The sequence below is a fragment of the Bombyx mori genome, chromosome 17, assembly GCF_030269925.1.
Source record: "Bombyx mori chromosome 17, ASM3026992v2".
NCBI lineage: Eukaryota > Metazoa > Arthropoda > Insecta > Lepidoptera > Bombycidae > Bombyx > Bombyx mori.
Window position 1 is genome coordinate 11,324,406 of NC_085123.1, and position 12,905 is coordinate 11,337,310.

General features: G+C 38.7%; 1 protein-coding gene across 2 annotated transcripts in view; it reads right to left on the reverse strand.

Annotated features, from left to right (window-relative positions):
- Positions 1 to 12,905, reverse strand: part of LOC101744910 (voltage-dependent T-type calcium channel subunit alpha-1G) — a 187,666-nt gene that overhangs the window by 94,173 nt on the left and 80,588 nt on the right. The window lies entirely within an intron of this gene.

Below are 12,905 nucleotides of genomic sequence, written 5' to 3' on the forward strand. Positions count from 1 at the left end.
ATTGTAGATAGCTAAAGTTGTAGATAATCGACTTTTTGAAATGATTTCAAGTTTTGATTTCTTGTGTAGACCGAGAACTAGCTGCATAGATATCATAACGTAAATATCCCTGCCCGCTAAGAGACTTGTTATTTAATTTTATTGTTTCAATTATATAGTTATTAGCTTATTACATTTTTTGCCGGTTTCATTTTTATTACACAATGCTATTCCCTGCACTGGAAGTCATTCGTGAACATTAGTCAAGTAGATTTTTCATTCGAAAAAAAAGGTACTTGCCTGCGGGATTGGAATATCATACGAGAACATCGGACGTCCCTTTACGTCGAATTAAAATTAATTGGGAAATTATATGTAAACTTTAGGTATAGATCAAACTGGACTTATCTTTATGTTAGGAGAACATTATATTTGTATATATACCTATATATTCAAAGGATTGCCAGCGCTGTAACTTGTTACGGATGAATTGATCTAATGTGCTTAGGGTCATCGTCGATAGTTTTCTGTCGGTACCAGTTTTTATATTGAAACTAATGTCTGAATTAAAATAAGACAAAATAATTATTTATTATTTTAGTGGTAGCAGCTGCTTTGACTCGGCACGTTTTATTACTATTTTCTTACCAGATTTCTGGCACCAGAGAATTTCATGTTTATGATATATTAGAATCGCCAATATTTGTTTCACGTTTGCGAAGTTCCTCCACATGACACGTCATACTTTTCATATGAAATAGAATGGATACCAGTATGTTTAGTGCCAGTTTTTTTTAACTTCTCGATCACGTAAAAGTTAACTCAAATTTGTGTGGAGTTAGAACAGATTCCCTTCGTTTGGCGCTTGCTAAGAGAAGTTAAAACTCGTATTGAGCACACTGACCTCGTTCTTTAAGCAGTAGTGGGGAGACGCCGTATTGTACGCTACGGCCTGAGTTCTTCATCTCACCCCTAATTATACTACCGTAGAGACGGTTTTTCCTCATATCAACAAAAAAATTTGGGTATTGCTCAATTTTGTCATAAAAAAAAAGTCTGATGATGTCTAATGCAGTTTTAATTACGGTCACCAATAATCTCTCAATCGAATATACGCTTCTTTGGCATTTCAAAAATATATTTAATACTAGCTGACCCGGCAGACTTCGTAGTGCCTCAATCGATAAAGGTCTTTACCTAAACTTTTGTATAAAATAAACTATATAAAACAAAAGGAATCCGTCCGACGGGGAACACCTCAAAGGAAAAACAAACTTGTTATTTTTATTTAATTCCGAGAATTTTCATATTCATTTACCTTTTAAACCATCTCTTGACTTCCACAGATAATTCAAGACTAAAATTAGCCAAATCGGTCCAGCCGTTCTCGAGTTTTAGCGAGACTAACGAACAGCAATTCATTTTTATATATATAGATTGTTAATGAATTGAATTAGGCAGCCCTAGCTCTGTCTAAATACCTACGGCGGTACCGATCGGATACAATAGGTTAATGTTATTTCTGTGCGTCTGCCGCGATTCCAGACGTGCTCGAACTATCGAGTAGGTACTATTTGTAGTTGTTGTTATATATAATAATATATACCTATATAATATAATAATGGTATTGATTCCCATTCCTAAGTACTTGTTACTGATTCCGTTGATTTGATGAAAAATCTGTGAAATGCACAGATTATAGCTGTTCCTCCGTTCAAACAGGAACGAAGAGCTGCTTCACTGAAATAGACAGAAATAAATATTTCTGTGTGCTTAGTGCGAGTTTTTTAACGTTCTCGATAGCGTAAAAGTTAGCTCATATTTGTATGGAATGGGAACGTTTGCCTACGTTTGCCACTAGGGGCGCTGTTCCAATTGCATAAAAAAATTGGGTTAACTTTTACGCTATCGAGAATGTACTCGCACTAAGCACACTGAATAAGTCGATATAATAATCAGTGGATGTCGCTGCCAAGGCTCCGCTGAATCTCTAAATCGCCTTTACGGGTTTGTATAGTGCTATTCTAAGCCACCGTTTGCCCTTACGAGTAAAAACATTACGAGGGTCTATTCTAGTTCACATTTCAATAATAATAGGTGATCCGCGTATTTACGTTGTTCGATATTACTATCTGTTACGATTCCGGACGCGTCGGCTACAACTATATTTGTGGTTGTGGCGCTTGCTTGTAAACAATCAGAACGAATGATTGAAGTTGATATTTGAGTTGTCTTCAACGGCAAATGGAATTCACGGTTTTATTTGTTTTCGTTTCGGGTTTTGGTTTGTGTATGTGACCGTGTGATGGACAAGCTAAAAATAAGCTTGTCAATCAGTTTTTTTTTGTTTATCCTTATGAATTTTATTTAGGTGTTATTTTTCAGCAGAAATTAAAGAGTTAAGTGGTCCGTATAATTTAAGACTAATTTATCAAACTTTTTTTTTGTATCCATCTCCACCCATATGGACAAGCTCAGAGCCTACTTGGTGTTAAGTGGTTACTGAAGCCCATAGACATCTACAACGTAAATGCGCCACCTACCTTGATTATAAGTTATAAAGTCGCAGTATAGTTACAACGGCTGTCCCACGGCAGAAATAGGCGGCGTGGTGGTACCAACCCGTGCAGACTCACAAGAGGTCCTATCACCAGTAATTACGCAAATTATAATTTTGCAGGTTCGATTTTTATTACACGATGTTATTCCTGCACCGTGGTAGTCAATCGTGAACATTTGTTATGTACATATTTCATTACAAAGATTGGATTCGAACACCGTTACATCGCTACGAAAGCACCGGACGTCTGATCCTTACGGCCACGATAACTTCAGAAACTAGCTAACCAGATTCCTCTTTGCAGTGAATGGTGATAGATTTTTTTTTTTTTTTTTTTTTTCCATACCTAAGCTGATAGCCCTAGCGGCTATTTCAGCGTAACCCTAACTTTAGTAGGTGAGCTCACGGGGCTCAAACCTGACGATGTTGCTAACACGAACCCTAGCAAGAGTCGTGCTTCGCAGAATCTACCACCGGATCGGAAACGCGACCCACTGAGAAGATCCGGCGAGAAACTCAGTGGGCTGTGTCTGAGAGTTAATTTACTCGTCGAGCCCTTCGCAAGCGACGGGTTCGACGAGAACGGTGACCGGTGCTTGAAGTACCTAAAAGCACCGTTAGTGGATCGGGAGGATCCGAGATGACGTGTTTTGGGCGACGTCGACTGCTTTCCATTCTGTCCGCAGGATCGGGAATGTAGTTACCGGCGGCCACGATGAGAGGGTTCTCGTGTCGTGCCGCTTTATCGAAGTGGCGCATGGACGCCGACTGCAGATACTTACTGATGGACTCTAAGTCCAGGTCGTCATGGAGGTCGACATTCCTGACGAACCACGGGGCTCCGACGGCTATCCTGCAAAAACGGGATTGAATGATTTGAAAGGATTTTAAGTGTATGCGGGCCGCGTGAGCGAACACTACACTTGCATAGGTCATGACGGGGCGTATGCAAGTTTTGTAGAGTGTCACCTTATTTCTAAGGGACATTTTACTTCGCCTACATATCATCGGGTAGAGACGTCCTAGGATGAAGGCGGCACGATCGCGTACCGTCTTAATGTGGGGGCGGAATGTCATCCTACTGTCGAGGGTGACGCCTAAATATTTGACCTTCGGGGCCCACGGTATGGGCTGGTCGAACATCGTGATTGGGCGAACGGCGGGGGCGGGGGTGTTGACGCGCCTAGTCGGGAGAGGGATGCTCAGCGTGGTGTTCGGAGGGCGACCCCTTTTGAAGAGCACCGCTGTGCTTTTCGTGGGGTTAATGTCGATGCGCCACTTCCGGAACCACTGTCCCATGGTGGTAGCTGCGGTCTGAAGTCGTCGATGAAGCAACGCCTTCTTCCTACACGAGTAGTAGATGGCGGTGTCATCGGCGAAGAGCGCCAGATGGGTCTCCGGAGACCGGGGTATATCATTGATATACAAACTGAATAGTAACGGGGAGAGGGCGGAGCCTTGCGGGACTCCGGCTGTGACGTGACGGGGCCGGGAACGCGTTCCCTCGACTCGATATCGGAACGAACGGTTCGACAAGTAGTCTCGTATGATGAGCACGAGTCTGTCTGGCACTCCCATGTTATACAGTTTGTATATCAAACCGTTGTGCCAGACTTTGTCGAACGCCTTCGCTATATCGAAGAAGAGGGCTCCTGTCGGAATGGGTTTCCGCCTGTTCAGCCCTAGTAAGATGTGCTCCGTGAGGCGGTGCACTTGATGGACGCACGAGTGTCTGGCGCGGAATCCAAACTGCTCGTCTATAAGAATTTTATTCGCGGATACGAAGTCCCAGAGGCGTTTACGAAGGAGCCGTTCGTATAGTTTGCCTATTGCCGGGAGGAGACTGATGGGGCGGTAACTCGCGGTTTCGTTCTTCGGTTTGCCCGGCTTGTGTATGCCGATAACGTCCGCTTCTTTCCACGCCGCGGGAAAGATGCAGTTCGTCATAGCAGCATTTAATATGGTGGCCAACATCGTTATCAGTTGGGCTGGTAACAGTTTAAGCGCGCGGTTGCGGATGCCGTCGGAGCCGTGGTGATAGAAAGCATTTGAAGTGTATTTATACAAAACTATGCGTTTTTAGAATCAAGTACCTACAGAACGGAATTTGAAATGTTTTCAATTAAAAACGTAGGTATATATTTTAAATGTCAGCGTACTCCATAATGTAAAGAACGTCGTGTAATATGAATCAATATAGTCACATGCTAATATCATATTTGGATTTCTATTAAGACTAAAGGTCCCGCAGTAGTCGAAATTCGACTATAATTAATTGGAATTTTAAGTTTGAACACTATTATGATTGTATTTTATACTTCTATAATCACAAATTTCGCCAAGACTACACTATAAAAAATATGAACAAAGACAAACAATATTTAATCTCAATTTGACAACAGACGTCAAGAACAAAAGTTTGACAATAAATAGTATGCATGCGTGTGTGCGTCAAATACATGGTGTGTAGTGTGTGTAATGTTTTCTTTATTGATTTAATGTATCTTTTACGCATTATTTTAAAAACATATTGGCATTGTGCACTTCTTCTCTATGTTATCTATAAGTGTGGTAAATTTCATACTCCTCCGTCCGCGCAATTTTCGTAAAAAGGGATACAAAGTTTTTGCTTCACGTATTAATCATATAGATTCTAATGTTCTAATTCAGTTACTGACAAACAAAGTTCTGACATTGTAGCGATGTCGTACCCAACAGTATACAGGAAATATTTTTTTATTTCCTAGTTGATCAGATGTTTGGAGTTTGGGTTTTTCATGTGTATGTTTTCACAGAAGAAATCTGGGCTTTGGGACGTACAATTAAACTCGATTAGTGAAATAAATAGTGTGAGATAGTTTTAAGTTGATCTTATACCTTTAAACGAGCAATTTTTGTATATTAATATTTAAATAATCTGAATCTCGGAAACGGCTCCAACGATTTTCATAAAATTTAGTATACAGAGGATTTCGGGGGCGATAAATCGATCTAGCTACGATTTATTTTCAGAAAATGTTGTTTTATTCGTGTTTTCAATAATCAACTCTTCCCGACATCTGTTGGCGGATAATAACTAACCGCTTTAAAGACACAACAAGATGGCGTTATCAAAAAAAAAAACCGAGCAAAGTTCGGTCATCATCTAGTATGTTTTAAATCCATACAGCGTTCTCAATGTCGCACGAGACTGGGCAAAAAGCACTACTGGGTTGAATTGTTAGCGAGAAGATATCGAATCAAGATAAACGTGAAAACAACATACATAACTATGGTGGTCGAAAGTGTTCGAAATCTTAATGCTAGTAACATTAATAATACGATTGTGGATCACACGTCAGGTTGGTGGTGCCTACCCGCGCGGACTCACTTTAGAGACTTTAGAGCTTATATCTCAAGGTGGGTGGCGCATTTACGTTGTAGATGTCTATGAGCTCCGGTAACCACTCAACACCAGGTGGGCTGTGAGCTCGTCCACACATAAAAGCAATTAAAAAAATGTTTAAGTTCAGGCACGGTATATTAGTTCCTATCTTGGCTTGTCAGAGACGAGTAAACATTTTTGAAACACAAGGCTATTTAAAACAAAAGCCCTTGAATTGAATAAATTTCAATTGTGCGTTATCTATATTTGGCTCTTTTGATTGGCAAGATGGCCGCCCACTGATCGACGATCACATGGTTTAATCATGATCTGGATCTTAAATTTTTACGACAGCTATACAAATTCATGGTCATAAGTCTTAGGTGAAGGTAATTACTGTGGTTCGTGGATACAGTATTAATCTGCCACCTCAAGAAATCGGGTTAATAATTCGAATACTGGAACAATTACCTGACTCTCAGACCGAAAGTAAATTTCGTTTTTCGGACACAGCGGGCGATGCTCTCGTCTGAGAAAATTCAGTTTAGTTGAACAGCAAATATTTTCAATACAGTATAAATTCAAATTCAAATTCAAAATCATTTATTTCAACTTGGATGTCATCAAAAACACACTTGTTGAATGTCAAAATGTAAATAAAAATGTTAACTCTACCACCGGTTCCAAAAAAACCCACAGTCCTGAGAAGAACCGGCGAAACAAACTCAGTGGGCTTTTTTTTTTTTGGATGTTCTCAAATATTTTCTTTTTTTTTAAATAAGAAAACATATTTACAGTATACGAAAAAACAAGTCAAAAAATACAATTCAAATAAATAATAATAATAATGAAAAATGAAAAATTTCAACATACTAAAAATACAAATATGTAAAAGAAATTCTTTTTTTAATTTTTATTGATGCTTCGATGAGTGGACGAGCTCTAAGCAAACCTACTAGAATGGTGGTACATAGAAATACTAAGGTGAATTCTGGCTCCTACCTTGTATGATAGAATCGGTATGTAAATCCTCCTTTGTAGAGGCTGTCTCACTCTTAAAGCCACAACGCATAACTACTTCGTAGCAGCAGTACATAGGACGGTGGAATGTACGAATGAGCTTCACTCAATACGCCCAACCAATAATAAATGTCGATCGTATTACTCTTTTTTTTTTCCTACCTATGCTGATAGCTTTGAGAGGCTATTTTAGCTTCTCCTTGACGTGCAGGTGAGCTCATGTGACTCTAACCGGGAGAGTTGTTAACACTGGCCCTAGCAAGAGCAGTGCTTCGCACAATCTATCACCGGATCGGAAACGCGACCCACTGAGAAGATCCCGCAAGAAACTCAGTGGGCTAATATCACTCTGGTGCAATACTCAGAGAACGTTATTCTAAGCCGAAACTACAGAGCCTTTTTTTTTCTAATATAATAAACAGTACCCATACTTATTACGGTATCTTCTTCTTTGATGATAAAAGAAATTAGAAAAATTGCTTTAAAATAGACCTGATGTTGTCGATTCAAAATTACACTATATTTCGAAAAAAAAATTACTAAAATTATCAAATACCAACATTACATTACACATTATAACAGTGAGAGTAAATAAATAAGTCTTCCAATTTCCAGCGATGGGCATTTCTTTTATTTAACGTTGTATTTACTCTCCAAAAGTGCGCTCTGTTCTTTTATATTTAGAATGAACGGAAATGCTGATTTGCTTCTGCTGATTAAAAATATCCGTGCCTTGCATGCTTTATTATGTGAAAGTAAATCTGTACAATTTTAGTTTACAGTAATGGTTTGAGATCCCCTTTGATAGCTTATGTAAATGGCCGAGAAGGCAACGAAAAAAGTTACCCAAGACATCAATAGCCTTAACAATATGTTAGTTTATTAACTCAAAGCGTGTCCAGTATACATATATTCTACTCATTGGCCTTTAAGAAAGCAAAGTTTATTGCCATTTTATCGTTCAATAGTTTAACGTGAAAATAATTAAAGCTGGTAGGGCCTATCACTAGTGGTAAAGAGAATTATTAGTCCATACTGGTAGCAACTACCATCCGCCACCAGGTTTTATTGCCACCCATAATCGGCGGTGACCGTTTCCGCTTTCAAGTCCCAGAGATGCGTCCCAGTGAGAACACACGCCGCCTTGAAGAAGACGGTGCGGTATCCCAGAACCGCCCTGAGGGGGATCGCGAGCAGTGGGCGTTGAAGAAGCACCGTGACGTACCTACATCAGGATCAGAGTGAGGCACCTTAGTGGGCGTGTACAATATCATGGACTGCACCACCATCGTTTAGAGACGGCGCTGTTTGGTCCCCCGATGTCTAGCAAACTCTGGCTTAACGAGCCAACCGTCACCATTAGTCGGGGGGCCAAGTTCTCGAAGTGAGCATGGATACTGCAATGACCGAGGTATAACCATCTGCCTAGTTCCAATTACTCACATCTCTGTCATTCGGTAAGCAATTTATGCTACGTGAGCCAAAAGTCGAATAAAGCTGTTTCATAGATCGAATTAGCTTGGGGTATTACACGAATGTGGTATGCCTTTGACCAATAATCGTTTAGACAATCATTACGCAAAATATTGCATTCGAGAAACTGTCCTTGCCAAAAACAGCCTTCACTAAAGATAGCCTGCCAATTTCGATTTATATCACAATCTGTTTTCAACTAATCTTGTTCTGATATAGTACCTAGTGGTTCTTTTGCATTAACATTTTGATTATTTACGTGGGTCTATACATATTTTATACGTCGCGACCGTTTTAAATGACAGACAAAGCCACGAGAGTCGGTTCGAGAGCTCATCAGCTAAGTGATTACGTAAAGGTGGAGTGAATGAGCACTGTGATTGACGACTGGCTTTGGTGACGAAGTTATGTTTCTACGGAATTCAAATTGTGGAAACAATATAAATTGCTGGCCATCTGTCTGATCTCTGTATGTTAAATTGAAAATCAGAAAATAGACCAGGAAGGTCAGGAGTTTTTTCTTTTTTTTTTTCAAACGAAACTAACAAAAAACTGTTAAAAAAAACGGTTTTCATAATAATGGATGTACTTCATGAAATGCATTGTCATAATGATGTAAGGAATATTTTTTTCTATTTTGTTATAGTTAACAATTTTATGTATATATTAATACGTGAAGCAAAAACTTTGTACCCCTTTTTAAGAAAATTGTGTGGACGGAGGAGTACGAAATTTCCTACGCTTATAGAGAATATAGCGAAGGAGTGCCGAATGGTAATTTTTTTTAAATTATGCGTTAATAATACATTAATTACATCAATAAAAAAACGTTACACACACTACCATGTATTTGACACACCACGCATATGAATACTCTATGTTTATTGTCAAACTTTTGTTGCTCTGTTAGTCTGTGATCAAATTGAGAATAGGTTAATATTGTTTATTTGTCTATAGTGTAGTCTTGGCGAAATCTGTGATTATAGAAGTATAATAGTCTTTGACAATAGAACCATAATGACGTTCAAACTTATAATTTCAATTAATTATAGTCGAATTTCGACTACTGCGGGACCACTAGTATTAATAAGTTGTAAAAATTAAAATTCCGATTTTTTGTCTTAAGTGGAATCGTAGAATTCACGTTGTGGTGTCTATAGGCCTTGTTGACTGTTCTAGACAGAAGGAATTGTGAACTTATCTGCCCTACTACTGAAAAAAGAGATATCATAGCTCTCAGGACACACGGTGGAGGCGAGCTCATTCCAGAGCCGGATCGAACATGGCAAGAAACATCTGTCGATAAAAGCAGTGGTTCCAAATAGTATGGAAGAACTTTGCCCTAGAGGCGGGAGATGCAATGATAAAAATATTGTCAGCCCATATTCATAATATCTAAGCATACAGTAACTATTCGTAAATAGCACTACTTATTCCTAATAATAAATATATAAATATTTACTAACAATCACGCCACGTTAACTGGTCCCGTGATAAGTTCGTAAAGAACTTGTGTTACAAGGTACCAGATAACGGAAATAAATGTAAGATTTTTATTATACACACACATATATTTAATATACATCCATAACCCTGGAAAAGACATTCATATTTATCATACAAATATCTTCCCTTGGCAGGATTCGAACCCGCGACCCCCTTGTGTAGTGACCATGTCACTTACCACTACACCAGACGGCTGTTAAAGGCCGGCTACTAGCTTTACTACATTGAATGTCTTTTGATGAATTTTCAAAAGCCACAATCTGATGAGTGGCGATCGATCACGAAGCCTCATGCATTAAGAATTACCATTCGTGTTCCGAATTAGGCCGTATGTGCAAATTGAAACGTGCAGATGTATTTAACCAGCATTTTGGGCTTGGGAAGTATCGCGGCATGGGAACGATCGATAAATGAACTAACGGGTTTGTTGCAGAGCCGTATTTGGGATTAAACAACAGTATGAAATATTTCAAGAATTTCATATTTCTGTATTTTTCAAATTAAAATTTCTACTTATTTACCGATCCGAAATTGACTCCAATGGTATTATAGTATAGTATTTTTTTCCCGCGGTGCACATACTATTTTTTCTCCTACTAGGCCGAAAGTTCGTGGAGTACTGAGCCGGGGTCCAGGGGCGAAGCCTTGGCGGGGGGGTCGTTCTTCTATACTCATAAAAAAAGAATTTAACTGTTTTTTAATTTTTAAATAAACTACTACTAATTGAATAAGAATTGCCTGATGAACTCATCTTTGTTTAATACTTTACTATTAAATTTTATTGCCATTTGTTTATTTCACTTTTACACTAAACACAATATTGCAAATTACCCGAGCAAAACAATGGCGGAGAATTTTAGGTGCGTGAGAGCAGACGTAGACACTAACGCGCATGCGCACTTGTCAGTACCCAGGGAGGAAAAGTTACACTTTCTTCTCAGTACGGCGGGAGGAAAACCGAACTTTCGGCGTAGGTAGGAGAAAAACAATGTATGCTGTATAATATCCTAATTATAAATGTTTTGTATCTTTAGATGTTTATACTTCAATCACGCAAAAGTGACAGAACGGTTTTGCATGATTTTTCGCACAAAGATTGTTTATAAACCTCGATAAATACATAGGATATTTTTTTTCATGGCACGTGATTTGGACAACGGCGCGTATATCGCCTATAATAAATACAACAGTGTATTTGCTGCTCCATAATTTTACGTACTAATGAGTCTAGAAAATGCATAATAGGTTATAGTCCGGGCTGTGATACAAGTATATTTTTATTTCATTCTTTCTGAACTGACAAAATAATCAAATAGCAGATTATGGACTAGACCGCGCCATAAGTATTTTTTTCTTTAGGGACACTGCAACATATTTCGGTTCATTTGAATTACAAATTAAACATAGATGAAACGGCGGGGTGCAAAATATTATTAACTAGCTGACCCGGCAGACTTCGTAGTGCCTCAATCGATAAATAAAAGACACATCAAGGGGACACATCAAAGGAAAAACAAAATTGTTTGTTTTTATATAATTCCGAGCTTTTTTATATTTTCTCCTTTCCTTTTAAACCTTCCCTGGACTTCCACGAGTAATTCAAAACCAAAATTAGCCAAATCGGTCCAGCCGTTCTCGAGTTTTAGTGAGACTAACGAACAGCAATTCATTTTTATATAATAATATATAGATATAGTATTTTAAAGCTGTCTAAGTTACTTACTGCGTCAGTGTCGAGTGTGGTGGCATTCATGTTGTCTATGAACTTTGATGACCTTTTTTTTTGCTTGGATGGGTGGACTAGCTCACAGCCCACCTGGCGTTAAGTGGTTACTGGAGCACATATACATCTAGAACGTAAATGCGCCACCCACCTTGAGATATAAGTTCTAAGGTCTCAACTATAGTTACAATGGCTGCCCCGCCCTTCAAACCGAAACGCATTACTGTTTCACGACTGAAATAGGCAGGGTGGTGGTACACCAGTAAAAAACACCAGATAGACCACGAGCATATTTTCCCATCTATGGCAATGTCAAATTAAATGTCAGTATAATTCGTTCTTGAACTCAGTTGATAATACGAGATACAGATATAACTGAATTAGTCCTGCGCTAGTTACCATGTACGTGGCGCGTTTGATTTTCCGCTCCTCTATTTGGTTAATAAGTGACAGCCCAATCAAATGCTAAAAGCATGTGGGTTTATGCGAGTTTGCGAAGTACCGGATTAAGCACTTTATCGTAGATACGCTTAAAACACGACCCGTGTGCGTTGTGGGCTTATCAAATGGAACCAATTCTAAGTTACGACAATAGTGTATTAAAATTATTATTTTGCGAATTCACTAATGCAGTAGGTAGTGCTTATTAACGCAATGTACTTTTTATCAGAATCCACTCGGATTATCTAGTCTGTGACCCGAGTTGGTTTGTAGGTTGAACGCTAACATATTTCCATTTGCTTTTTTTTCTGTTGTGGAGAATATTAAGTGATAGGCAGCGGCTTGGCTCAACCCCTGGCATTGCTGAAGGCCATGGTTGACGGTAACTACTCAACATCTGGTAGGCGTGTACTCGTCTGCCTACACGGCAATAATATAAAAAAAAATTATAAAAATTCGTTTGAGAGTCAAAAAACCTTTTTTTGTATTGTAATAGTGAAAACTGGTCACGTTTCGTAGTGACTATTGCTGATTGTATGAAAAATATCGAATTCTTGAGTCTACTCGCGAGCCGCCACCACACAAAGTTGGCGGTATTACGAGGAGCACCAATAACGACTGTACTAATCTTGAATCGGTTTACCAGAGTCTTGATCGATTTCAACATACCTACTAGTGGTCCCACAGTAGTCGAAATTCGACTATAATTAATTGAAATTATCAATTTGTACACTTTTATGATTCTATTGTCAAATACTATTTATTATACTTCTATAATAACAGGTTTCTCCAAAACTACACTTTACACAAATATTAATAAAGACAAACATTATTTAATC